Here is a 14184-nt window from a genome sequence, read left to right on the forward strand (position 1 = left end):
CAACCAAACATCTAATACCACCATAACATTTGACAACCAAACATCTAATACCACCATAACATTTGACAACCAAAAATCTGATACCACCATAACATTTGACAACCAAACATCTGATACCACCATTACATTTGACAACCAAACATCTAATACCACCATAACATTTGACAACCAAACATCTAATACCACCATAACATTTGACAACCATACAATTCCACACCCACTTAACACCACTGTAACTTTTGACAAACAATTCCACACCCATTTAATAACACCACCATAACAGTTTGACAACCAATTACACAAAGCTACTAGATGAAGAATCTGGATATTATCTTCAACCCAACTCTCTCGTTTGAGTCACAAATTAAGAGTGTAACCAACACAACTTTCTTTTCAGTCACATTAGGAGTGTAAAACAGCCTTCTTTCACCTCCGTAATCTCGCTGAAATATGTCCCTATTTTGTCCACTAGAGACTCTGAGATCATTATTAATCCGTTATTTACATCTCTCTACATTACTCTTATCTATTTTTTTCAGGCCTCCTTTTGTCTAGCATAAAAATATTAGTTGGTACAAAATGCAGCTGCTATATTTTCAACAAGAAAGTTTGATCATATTACACCTATACTATAGTGTTGTTGCGGTGCATGGTGTAAGAATGATAACGTGGATGAACAAATGAATGACAAAATAAGTAAGATTGTGTGACAGAACAGCGGGAAAAGAAGACTGCAGAGAGACGATGATGTTAGCTGCCAGCGTGTTTATTGACAACTCAGTATGTGAGTGCAGTGTGTGATTACCTTAAAGAGATGGAGTGTGACTATGTGTAAGTATTATCTGAGCGTGGTCACCAGAGGGTGTTGAGTGTGCGTGTTGAGATAGAGGTGGAAGTCCAAAAGAAGAAAAAGGCTTGGACGTCAGAAGGCAGGAGCGAGGTCTTGGTCCAGGGAGGCAAGAGGGAATCCAAAGTGGGTCCAGGTAGACGAAGAGGAAGCTGGAGGACGACACAACACGAAAGACCGTCAACTCGACAGGAAGGGAACACAGGGAGCAAGAAGGCTGGAGATGTGTTGGCTTACTGTACTGGTAGGAGAAACTACGTTCTGGCACCGGATCTTAAGACGCGCTGGCTTATGAAGACTGGTTGCTCATCACCGGCAGGTGTGTTGATTGCAGATCTCTTGCAGAGGCACACCCGCAGCGGAGAGGGAACACCTGTTGATGTGCTCCGCCATGCACTCAGTCCGCACAGCAGGAGGAGAAGCAGGAACGTGCCCCATAACACATTGTGTAAGACTTGTGTACTGTTGTAGCGCTGCAGGGTTTAAGAATGAGAAATTAGTAACATGAATGAATACATGGATAACATTAGGTAAGAGTTTTGCATTGCATAGCGGAATAAACCAATTTTGACCTTATCGATATCAAAAACTGAGGAAACAAACACCATGAGGACACAAATTAAATACATATTGACTTTGTATTGTAGATAACCAGACCCCAAAATTGACCTTGTAGATATCAAAAACCATGACACAAATTAAATACATATTTACCATGTATTGTCAATGACAAGACCCCTAAAATTGACCTTGTAGATATCAAAAACCATGACAAATTAAATACATATTTACCATGTATTGTCGATAAGACCCCTAAAATTGACCTTGTAGATATCAAAAACCATGATGACACAAATACATAGTTACCATGTATTTTCGATGACAAGACCCCTAAAATTGACCTTGTAGATATCAAAAACCATGGTGACACAAATTAAATACATATTTACCATGTATTGTCGATGACGAGACCCCTAAAATTGACCTTGTAGATAAAAACCATGACACAAATTAAATACATATTTACCATGTATTGTCGATGACAAGACCCCCAAAATGGACCTTGTAGATATCAAAAACCACGAGGACACAAATTAAATACATATTTACCATGTATTGTCAATGACAAGACCCCTAAAATTGACCTTGTAGATATCAAAAAACATGGACACAAATACATATTTACCAGGTATTGTCGATGACGAAACCCTTAAAATTGACCTTGTAGATATTAAAAACCATGAGGACACAAATTAAATATATATTTACCATGTATTGTCAATGACAAGACCCCTAAAATTGACCTTGTCGGTATCAAAAACCATGATGGCACAAATTAAATACATATTTACAATGTATTGTCGATGACGAGACCCATAAAATTGACCTTGTAGATATTAAAAACCATGAGGACACAAATTAAATATATATTTACCATGTATTGTCAATGACAAGACCCCTAAAATTGACCTTGTCGGTATCAAAAACCATGAGGACACAAATACATATTTACCAGGTATTGATGACGAAACCCTTATAATTGACCTTGTAGATATCAAAAACCATGATGGCACAAAATACATATTTACCATGTATTGTTGACGAAACCCTTATAATTGACCTTGTAGATATCAAAAACCATGACACAAATTAAATACATATTTACCATACATTGTTGATGACAAGACCCTTTAAATTGACCTTGTAGATATCAAAAACCATGATGGCACAAAATACATATTTACCATGTATTGTCGATGACGAGACTCCTAAAATTGACCTTGTAGATAACAAAAACCATGACACAAAATACATACTGACCTTGTATTGTAGATAACAAAAACCATTAACAAAAACAATGAAGACACAAATTACATACTAACCTGTATTGTAGATAACCAAACCCCCCAAAATTTCCCCTGTAGTTATTAAAAACCAGGACACAAATATACATATTTACCTTGTATTGTAGAAGACCAGAGTCCTTAAAATTGACCTTGTAGATAACAAAAACCATGACAAAAAGGAATACATATTGACCTTGTATTGTAGATGATCAAACCCCCAAAATTAAATTGACCTTGAAGATTAAAAACAAATTAAAATACATATTGACCTTGTATTGTAGATGACCAGACCCGCAAAAGTGACCTTTAAGATAAAAAAAAAGGACACTATTTAAATACAAATCGAACTTTGATTGTAGATGATCAGACCCCCAAAATTGACCTTGTAGTTAATAGAAACCATGACGACACAAAATACATAGACATAGATATCAAAAACATGAGGAAACAAAAACAAATTAAATACATACTGACCTTTAATTGTATATGACCAAAACCCCCCAAATTGACCTTGTAGACAAAATCAATGGACACTAATACAAATTTACCTTGTATTGTAGACGACCTGACTTCTTAAAATTGACCTAATAAATAACAAAAACCATGACAAATAAAATACATATTAACCTTGTATTGTAGATATCAAAAACCATGAGGAAACAAAACGAAAAAAAGGCCCAAAATACATACCGACCTTGTAGTAACAAAAACCATGAGGACAAATAAAATACAAATTTTTACCTTGTATTGTAGATGACCTGACTTTTTAAACTTGATCTAATAGATAAAAACCATGACAAATGAAATACATATTAACCTTGGATTGTAGATATCAAAAACCATGAGGAAACACAAAAAAAAAGGCCCAAAATACATACCAACTTTGTAGTAATAAAAACCATGAGAACAAAAAATACACATTTACCTTGTATTGTAGATGATCAGACTCTTTAAAATTGACCTTGTAGATAACAAAAAACATGACAAATTACATATTGACCTTGTATTGCAGATGACCAAACCCCACAAAATTGACCTTGAAGTTAAAAACCATGACAAAAAAAAAATACATATTGACCTTGTATTATAGATGACCAGACACCCCCCAAAATTGACGTTGTTAATAGAAACCATGACACAAATAAAATATACATTGACCTTGTATTGTAGATATCAAAAACCATGAGGAAACAAAAACAATGACACAATATACAGACTGACCGTGTAGTTAAAATACAAATTTACCTTGTATTGTTGATGAGACTCCTTAAAATTGACCTTGTAAATAACAAAAACCTTGACAAATGAAATGCATATTGACCTTGTATTGTAGATATCACAAACCATGAGGAAACAAAAACAGTGACACAGGTTAAATACATACTGACCCTGTATTGTAGATGACTAGACCCCACAAATTCACTTTGAAGATAAAAACCATTATAAAAAAAATACATTTACCTTGTATTGTAGATATCAAAAACCATGAGGAAACAAAAACAATGACACAAAACCCCCCACAAATTGACCTTGTAGTTAAAAACTTTGGTCATCTACAATACGAGGTAAATATGTATTTTATCCGTCAAAGTTTTTGTTGACTACAAGGTTAATTTGTGGGGGGTTTTGTGTCATTGTTTTTGATATCTACAATACAAGGTCAATATGTATTTTATTTGTGTCCTCATGGTTTTTGAAGGGAAGGGGAGTCTGGTCATCTACAATACAAGGTAAATATGTATTTTATTCGTCAGACTCCCCTTCCCCCCCAAAATTGACCTTGTAGTTGACAAAAACCATGAGGACACAAAATACATATCGACCTTGTATTGTAGATATCAAAAACCATGAGGAAACAAAAACAGTGACACAAGTTAAATACATACTGACCTTGTAGTTAAAAACCATGACAAAATACAAATTTACCTTGCACTGTAGATGAACAGACTCCTTAAAATTGACCTTGTAGATAACAAAAACCATGACAAATGAAATACATTTTGACGTTGTATTGTAGATGACTAGACCCCCAAAATTGACCTTGAAGATAAAAAAAAAAGAAAGAAAAAAAGAGAAAATATACATAGACTTTGTATTGTAGACCAGACTCCACAAAATTGACCTTGAAGAAACAAAAAAAGTTTAGTTATTTTCAATTATTGCACCCACACAAGGAACCATTACATCAGCCTGGGGTGCAGCCTGAGTGGAGAAACAAAAAAAAAACAGGGACACAAAGGAATTTAGAACAAACATTTAAGACACATGAACACAAATCAAGTCATTTGCGGCAAAGAGGTGAGTTTTAAGCTGTGCTCTAAAAGTGTCCAGAGTGGTGGCGGACTTGACTTTCAGGGGGAGCTTATTCCATAGGCCAGGTACCATCATTGACAATGCACAGTCTCTCTTTGTCACTAGGTTTGACTGTGGGACCTTCAAGGTCATCTGGTTGTCAGATCTGAGGCAACGACCAAGCCTGGAGCTGATAGGTTGGTCCAGGAGATGTTTGATGTAAGCTGGGGTAAGACCACGGAGCGCTTTGAAGACATACGTAAGGATCTTAAATTTCACTCTGTGCTTCACCAGGAGCCAGTGAAGGGAGGAGAGGATGGGAGAAATGTGTTCCCTCATTTTTGTGCCTGTCACCAGCATTTTGTAGCAACTGCATGCTATATATGGTCTTGTCAGTGACCCCAGCATAGAGGGCATTCCATTAGTCCAGTCTGCAGAAGATGAGCATGACCACGACCCTCTAAGTCACTGGGGGAGAGGACAGACTTGATCTTGGCTATTGTGCACAGTTGGGGGGTTGGAGTTCCCGAACAGAAGAATTTCACTCTGTCATTGAGCTGCAGGAAATTTTGACATCCACTCTTTTATGTCCTGCAAGCAGTCCTTCAAATGGTCCAGTCCAGATGGATCGTCTGTCTTGAGTGGAAGATAGATTTAGTATCATCAGTGTAGAAATGAAAGGAAATTTTAAGGCGATGAATGACTTGGCTGAGGGAGAGCATGTAGATGGAGAACAGGATGGAACCCAGTATTGAGCCCTAGGGTGAGGTTGGCACAGCGGGAGGAATGTTTGGCTCTGTTCACAGAGAAGGTTCCGTTGTTGAGGGAGGACGTAAACCAGCACAGGGCTATGTTAGTGATGTCGACCTCTTATTTCCCCAGATACACAATACATCCAACATTGGCCGGCCACACACACACACAAGCAGCAACTATCACCCCCCCCCCGCCTCGGGTGAAGGTAATGTAACTATTGTAAACCAGACTTTCAAACCAAGGATGGCACAACATTTATTTAAACCCCAAAATGTCAAAAGATGAACAAGAAGAAAGCCAGCACCAACATCTCTGCAGATGTTTGGTGATGCATGGAGAGCTAAAAACCTTTTGTAAATACATCTTACATAAAGCATCACAAGTGCAAAAATATTCACAGCGTACTTTTCAGCTTGGAGATCACAACTTTGAAATGTCCCAACACCCAGCTTTTGACAACCATAGTAGGGCCAAATCAGTGAGGGCAGGTGTGTTCACCTGTAGCAAACACTCAGCCCCACCTTCATTCATCCATCCATTTCCTACCACTTATTTCCTTTGGAGTCACGGATACCTATCTCAGCTACAATCAGGCCGGAAGGCGGTGTACACCCTGGACAAGTCACCACCTCATCACAGGACCAACTTAACATCACAAAATGAAAATGCTACGCCCACCCTTCTTTCTTTCTCTAACCCTACTTTGGTCATGTGCATTACGTTTTCATAACATGGTCACTACTGCCTACTTTGTCTTGTTATATTCTTATTTTACTGTTATATATATATATATTTTTCCCCCCCATTGTTGCTTTTTATTTTTTATTCTTATTTTAATATTTCTCTATTGTGTTTCCATTTAAACCCCCATTATTTACTTTTATTTAAATTGATCTCAACTCTGTACACTGCTGCTGGAATTTTAATTTTCCTGAAGGAATCAATAAAGTACTTCCTATCTATGTTGACATTCACAAGATGCCTTCATGAAATTTATCTTTATCTCAGGACAAAAATAAACACTCCAAAACATATACATATGGAGCCTATGTATTGTTAATACTCATTGACATGCTCCACACGTATGTATTGTTAATGCTCATTGACATGCTCCACACGTATGTATTATAAATGCTCATTGACATGCACCACACATATGTATTATAAATGCTCATTGACATGCTCCACACGTATGTATTATAAATGCTCATTGACATGCTCCACACGTATGTATTATAAATGCTCATTGACATGCTCCACACGTATTATAAATGCTCATTGACATGCTCCACACGTATGCATGTATGTATTGTTAATGCTCATTGACATGCTCCACATGCATGTATGTGTTGTTAATGCTTATTGACATGCTTGACATGACATACAAACATGTCAAGCCTGTCAATGAGCATCAACAATACATGTCAAGCATGTAAATGAGCATAAACAATACACACATTCATACATGCCGGGGCCTCCATCCATCCATCCATCATCTTCCGCTTATCCGAGGTCGGGTCGCGGGGGCAGCAGCCTAAGCAGGGAAGCCCAGACTTCCCTATCTCCAGCCACTTCGTCTAGCTCTTCCCGGGGGATCCCGAGGCGTTCCCAGGCCAGCCGGGAGACATAGTCTTTCCAACGTGTCCTGGGTCTTCCCCGTGGCCTCCTACCAGCTGGACGTGCCCTAAACACATCCCTAGGGAGGCGTTCGGGTGGCATCCTGACCAGATGCCCGAACCACCTCATCTGGCTCCTCTCGATGTGGAGGAGCAGCGGCTTTACGTTGAGCTCCTCCCGGATGGCAGAGCTTCTCACCCTATCTCTAAGGGAGAGCCCCGCCACCCGGCGGAGGAAACTCATTTCGGCCGCTTGTACCCGTGATCTTATCCTTTCGGTCATGACCCAAAGCTCATGACCATAGGTGAGGATGGGAACGTAGATCGACCGGTAAATTGAGAGCTTTGCCTTCCGGCTCAGCTCCTTCTTCACCACAACGGATCGATACAACGTCCGCATTACTGAAGACGCCGCACCGATCCGCCTGTCGATCTCACGATCCACTCTTCCCCCACTCGTGAACAAGACTCCTAGGTACTTGAACTCCTCCACTTGGGGCAGGGTCTCCTCCCCAACCCGGAGATGGCACTCCACCCTTTTCCGGGCGAGAACCATGGACTCGGACTTGGAGGTGCTGATTCTCATTCCGGTCGCTTCACACTCGGCTGCGAACCGATCCAGTGAGAGCTGAAGATCCCGGCCAGATGAAGCCATCAGGACTACATCATCTGCAAAAAGCAGAGACCTAATCCCGTGGCCACCAAACCGGAACCCCTCAACGCCTTGACTGCGCCTAGAAATTCTGTCCATAAAAGTTATGAACAGAATCGGTGACAAAGGACAGCCTTGGCGGAGTCCAACCTTCACTGGAAACGTGTCCGACTTACTGCCGGCAATGCGGACCAAGCTCTGACACTGATCATACAGGGAGCGGACTGCCCCAATAAGACATTCCGATACCCCATACTCTCTGAGCACTCCCCACAGGACTTCCCGAGGGACACGGTCGAATGCCTTCTCCAAGTCCACAAAGCACATGTAGACTGGTTGGGCAAACTCCCATGCACCCTCAAGAACCCTGCCGAGAGTATAGAGCTGGTCCACAGTTCCACGACCAGGACGAAAACCACACTGTTCCTCCTGAATCCGAGGTTCGACTATCCGGCGAAGCCTCCTCTCCAGTACACCTGAATAAACCTTACCGGGAAGGCTGAGGCCGGGGCCTGTAAATGACCATAAACAATACATACATGCCGCGCCTGTAAATGAACATGAATAATACATACATGCCGCGCCTGTAAATGACCATAAACAATACATACATGTCGGGCCTGTAAATGACCATGAATAATACATACATGCCGCGCCTGTAAATGAACATGAGTAAGACATACATGCCGCGCCTGTATACGAGCATAAACAATACATACATGTCGGGCCTGTAAATGACCATGAATAATACATACATGCCGCGCCTGTAAATGAACATGAATACATACATACATGCCGCGCCTGTAAATGAACATGAATAATACATACATGCCGCGCCTGTATACGAGCATAAACAATACATACATGTCGGGCCTGTATACGAGCATAAACAATACATACATGCCGCGCCTGTAAATGAACATGAATAATACATACATGCCGCGCCTGTAAATGAACATGAATAATACATACATGCCGCGCCTGTATACGAGCATAAACAATACATACATGTCGGGCCTGTATACGAGCATAAATACATACATGTCAGGCCTGTAAAAGAGCATAAAACGCAACATACATAAACATTGGCGTCGCACACGACCAACGCCAAACCAATTAGTCCGCCCTGAGATGGGTAGGTTTTGAGTTCAAACCCCGCCTGAGTCATACCAAAGACTATAAAAATAGGAGCCATTACCTCCCTGCTTGGCACTCAGAATCAAGGCTTGTAATTGGGGGTTTAATCACCCAAATTTATTCCCGAGCTCAGCCACCACTGCTGCTCACTGCTCCCCTCACCTCCCAGGAAGTGATCCAGGGTGAGGAGTCAAATGCAGATAATTTTGCCACACCTAGTGTGAGACAATTATTGGTACTTGAACATTGGCCTCAGACTACCAACGCCAAACCAACATTAGCCTTGTCGACGACCGTCAGGAACAAGAGTGAAGCGTCTTGCTCAAGGACACAACGTACAAGACGAGGTCAATAGAAGGTGGGAATTGAACCAGGAATTAAAACTTGGGGAGACAGGACCTTCTCTGTGGTCGGCCCTAAGCTGTGGAACACTGTGCCCCTCCATACTCAAACTGCTCCCGATGTAGAGTGTTTTAAGTCTCGTCTTAAGACCCATTTTTATTCTTTGGCTTTTAACACTACGTGAGTTGTGTGGTCAAAAAATATAATCCTTTAAGTTTACAATTCAGAAAGTTTTATGAAGCATAATTGTAAGCACACTACCACAAAACACAAATTGCTAGCCTCCAATGTTATGAACATTTTTTACAGTTGCATTGTATTGAAAATGAGGACATAGCAAAACATTTATTCCTTTAGTGGGAAAATATATACATAGAATAGAATGTACATTATTGATCCTTGGGGGATATTCAACACCACAGTTCGCTCACAAACTAGGATGATGATATTATATATATATATATATATATATATATATATATATATATATATATATATATATATATATATATATATATATATATATATATATATATATATATATATATATATATATATATATATATATATCATTGTGAGCGAACTGTGGTGTTGAATTTCCCCCAAGGATCAATAAAGTACATTCTATTCCATGTATATATTTATTATTATTCATTTTTATTTTTATTTAGTCATTGGTGGAGCTTAAGATAGTATTCGAATGTTGTTTGTAATATTGTTGTGCCGCACTTTGGAAACATTTTGTTTAAATGTGCTATATACGGTAAATAAAGTGGATTGGAGGTATCCACAGGTTGCTGGCACGGTCACTCTACCAACCACGCAGTCCACAAAATAAACCAAAAAAACATTGACTTTGTATAGGACATATACTAATAAATAGGGCTGCGAATCTTTGGGTGTCCCACGATTCGATATCGATTCTTAGGGTCGCAATTCGATTATAATTCGATTCTCAATTCACAACAATATTTTTCCAATTGAAAAGGATTGTGTATTCATTCAATACATAGATTTCAGCAGGATCTACCCCAGTCTGCTGACATGCTAGCAGAGTAGTACATTTAAAAAAAAAAAAGCTTTTATAATTGTAAAGGACAATGTTTTATCAACTGATTGCAATAATGTAAATTTGTTTGAACTGTTAAACGTACCAAAAATATGACTTATTTTATCTTTGTGAAAACATTGGACACAGTGTGTTGTCCAGCTTATGAGATGCCATGCAAGTGTAAGCCACTGTGACACTATTGTTCTTTTTTATTATTTTTATAAATGTCTAATGATAATGTCAATGAGGGATTTTTAATCACTGCTATGCTGAAATCATAATATTGATACTGTTAATCATTTTTGTTTCACTACTTTTGTTTAGTTCTGTGTGGTGTTTGTGTCTCCTCTCAATTGTTCTGTTTATTGCAGTTCTGAGTGTTGCTGGCTCAGCTTTGCTTTTGGAATTGGATTGCATTGTTATGGTATTGCTGTGTAGTGGTTTGTTGGGTTGATTAATTTAAAAAATATATTTTTTTCTTTTTTTAGTCGATTTTTCTTAAAATGAGAATTGATTCTGAATTGCACAATATGAAAATCGGGATTCTAATTCGAATTGATTTTTTTCCCACACCCCTACTAATAAATATCGAAATCTATAAAGCCCCCCCACACACACACACCAAAAAGCAGCAACTATCCCACCCCGCCTTGGGTGAAGGTCATGTAAGCATTGTAAACTGGACTTTCAAACCAAGGACGGCAAAACATGCAGTTTAACACTTTAACATTTATTTAAACCCCAAAATGTCAAAAGGTGAACAACAACAACAACAAGAAGAAGAAGAAAGCCAGCACCAACATCTCTGCAGATGTTTGGTGATGCATGGAGAGCTGACAACTTTATGTAAATACACCTTAAACAAAGCATCACAAGTGTAAAAGTATTCACAGCGTACTTTTGAGCTTGAAGATCCCAACTTTGAAATGTCCTTCTAAACACCCAGCTTTTGACAACCATAGTTGGACCAAATCGGTGAGGGCAGGTGTGTTCACCTGTAGCAAACACTAATCAGTGAGGGCAGGTGTGTTCACCTGTAGCAAACACTCAGCCATACCTTGACTCTCTTAGCCAGCAGTTGAGAGCCATGGTGACTGACAGCTTGTCAGCAACTAAATGTGTCTTGTTTCTACATGTTGTGTTCCTAACATGTGCATGTTTGTCACTAAATGTGTGTTTCTACATGTTGTGTTCCTAACATGTGCATGTTTGTCACTAAACGTGTGTCTCTACATGTTGTGTTCCTAACATGTGCATGTTTGTCACTAAATGTGTGTTTCTACATGTTGTGTTCCTAACATGTGCATGTTTGTCACTAAATGTGTGTTTCTACATGTTGTGTTCCTAACACATGTGCATGTTTGTCACTAAATGTGTGTTTCTACATGTTGTGTTCCTAACATGTGCATGTTTGTCACTAAATGTGTGTTTCTACATGTTGTGTTCCTAACATGTGCATGTTTGTCACTAAATGTGTGTTTCTACATGTTGTGTTCCTAACATGTGCATGTTTGTCATTAAATGTGTGTTTCTACATGTTGTGTTCCTAACATGTGCATGTTTGTCACTAAATGTGTGTTTCTACATGTTGTGTTCCTAACACATGTGCATGTTTGTCACTAAATGTGTGTTTCTACATGTTGTGTTCCTAACATGTGCATGTTTGTCACTAAATGTGTGTTTCTACATGTTGTGTTCCTAACATGTGCATGTTTGTCACTAAATGTGTGTTTCTACATGTTGTGTTCCTAACATGTGCATGTTTGTCATTAAATGTGTGTTTCTACATGTTGTGTTCCTAACATGTGCATGTTTGTCACTAAATGTGTGTTTCTACATGTTGTGTTCCTAACACATGTGCATGTTTGTCACTAAATGTGTGTTTCTACATGTTGTGTTCCTAACATGTGCATGTTTGTCACTAAATGTGTGTTTCTACATGTTGTGTTCCTAACATGTGCATGTTTGTCACTAAATGTGTGTTTCTACATGTTGTGTTCCTAACACATGTGCATGTTTGTCACTAAATGTGTGTTTCTACATGTTGTGTTCCTAACACATGTGCATGTTTGTCACTAAATGTGTGTTTCTACATGTTGTGTTCCTAACACATGTGCATGTTTGTCACTAAATGTGTGTTTCTACATGTTGTGTTCCTAATACATGTGCACGTGCAGTGCGAATCAAACAATTTTCAAGCAGCAATAAAGCACACAGTAGAAGCATGAAGACAAACAATAGAACGCCAGTGTAAAAGAGCAAACTGTCACAGCAACACAAACACAACTTTAAATCAGCAATAAAGCACACGGTAGAAGCATGAAGACAAACAATAGAACGACAGTGTAAAAGAGCAAAGTATTACTCACTGCGAATAAAACCCGTCCGATCCACATCCGTCAAAAAAGAATAATGATGAAGCAGTGAAGGAGGGACTCAGGTGGAACTAAATACAACTATTTAAACGAGGAACAGGTGTGCAGACACGGAGCAGATAGTAAAGGTGCCACAAAAGACAGAGAGCAAACAGGAAACAGTAAGAAAATAAGAGCAGCAGGACAGGAAGTGATTTCAAAGACAGGAAAAGCAGACATGATCAAAGTGTCAGTAGCACTTCTGACACATCTATATATATATTAGACCAGGGTCTCAGACACGTGAGATCTTATTTTGCGGCTCCCACGCTAATATGAAAGTTGAATGTTAGTGAGAGTTTGATATGAATGGTGCTTGACAGCGTTGTGGGCGGAGCTGAAGGAATCCACCAATCACGGTGTGCTATATGGCTCTCCAACAGTGACGTCACTTGTGTGACGCAGGCAGAGACAGGTTTGAAATAAAGTTAAAAACGATGATGCTGTGTTCCAAATTTAAGTTATTTGATGAATCTGAATGAGCCTATGGCTTTGTACTTTGTTTATTATGTATTCATTTCTTTGTATTCTATTTTTGTTATTTTGAATTTACAACGCCCTGGCGCTGTTTGGACTGTTTTTATAATGTTTTGTAATGTTTTATATTGTTGTTGGACTTACTGTTTGTAATCGTGGAAATTTATAAATAAACATTAAAAAAAAAGGTTTGAAATAAAGTTGAAAACGATGATGCTGTGTTCCAAATTTAAGTTATTTAATGAATCTGAATGAGCCTATGGCTTAATTAATTTGCACTTGGTTATTATCTATATATATATTTTTGTATTCTAATTTTGTTACTTTGAATTTACAATCTCCTGGCGCTGTTTGGACTGTTTTTATAATTTTTTGTAATGTTTTATACTGTTTTTGAACTATTTTGATTATTGTTTCTCATCTGTTTGTTATTGTTGAAATTTGTAAATAAACATTTAAAAAACAAGTTTGAAATAAAGTGGTCCTCGTGTAAAACTAGAGCCTGCGTCTTTGTTATTGTAAGCGAGAGTTTATATATGTCGCCTATACTGTATAAAAGTACAAAATAAGAAAGAGGGAGGCTGCAGTTTTACACTTTATTTAGGACCACTTTATTTACTTTCTTTCAAAAACCTCCGCTCCACTCAACCTGTCACCACTTCCGCTCCTCGGGCCTTCAAAATAAGACTCCAAGGCATATACTGTAGAAGAGCTTCTAACAGGAACTTAACATCACAAAGAGGCAAGCCCATA

General features: G+C 38.7%; 1 long non-coding RNA gene across 1 annotated transcript; it reads right to left on the reverse strand.

Moving 5' to 3' along the window:
• Positions 1-750: 750 nt before the first annotated feature.
• On the reverse strand, positions 751-13046 carry LOC133553850 (uncharacterized). Its single transcript, XR_009806982.1, has 3 exons — positions 12910-13046; positions 1085-1320; positions 751-999 (listed from the first exon to the last, which is right to left on the reverse strand). It is a non-coding gene; the product is annotated as an uncharacterized LOC133553850 (long non-coding RNA).
• Between the last annotated feature and the right edge of the window lie 1138 nt (positions 13047-14184).

The sequence above is a fragment of the Nerophis ophidion genome, linkage group LG06 (assembly GCF_033978795.1).
Source record: "Nerophis ophidion isolate RoL-2023_Sa linkage group LG06, RoL_Noph_v1.0, whole genome shotgun sequence".
NCBI classification, from domain to species: Eukaryota; Metazoa; Chordata; class Actinopteri; order Syngnathiformes; family Syngnathidae; genus Nerophis; species Nerophis ophidion.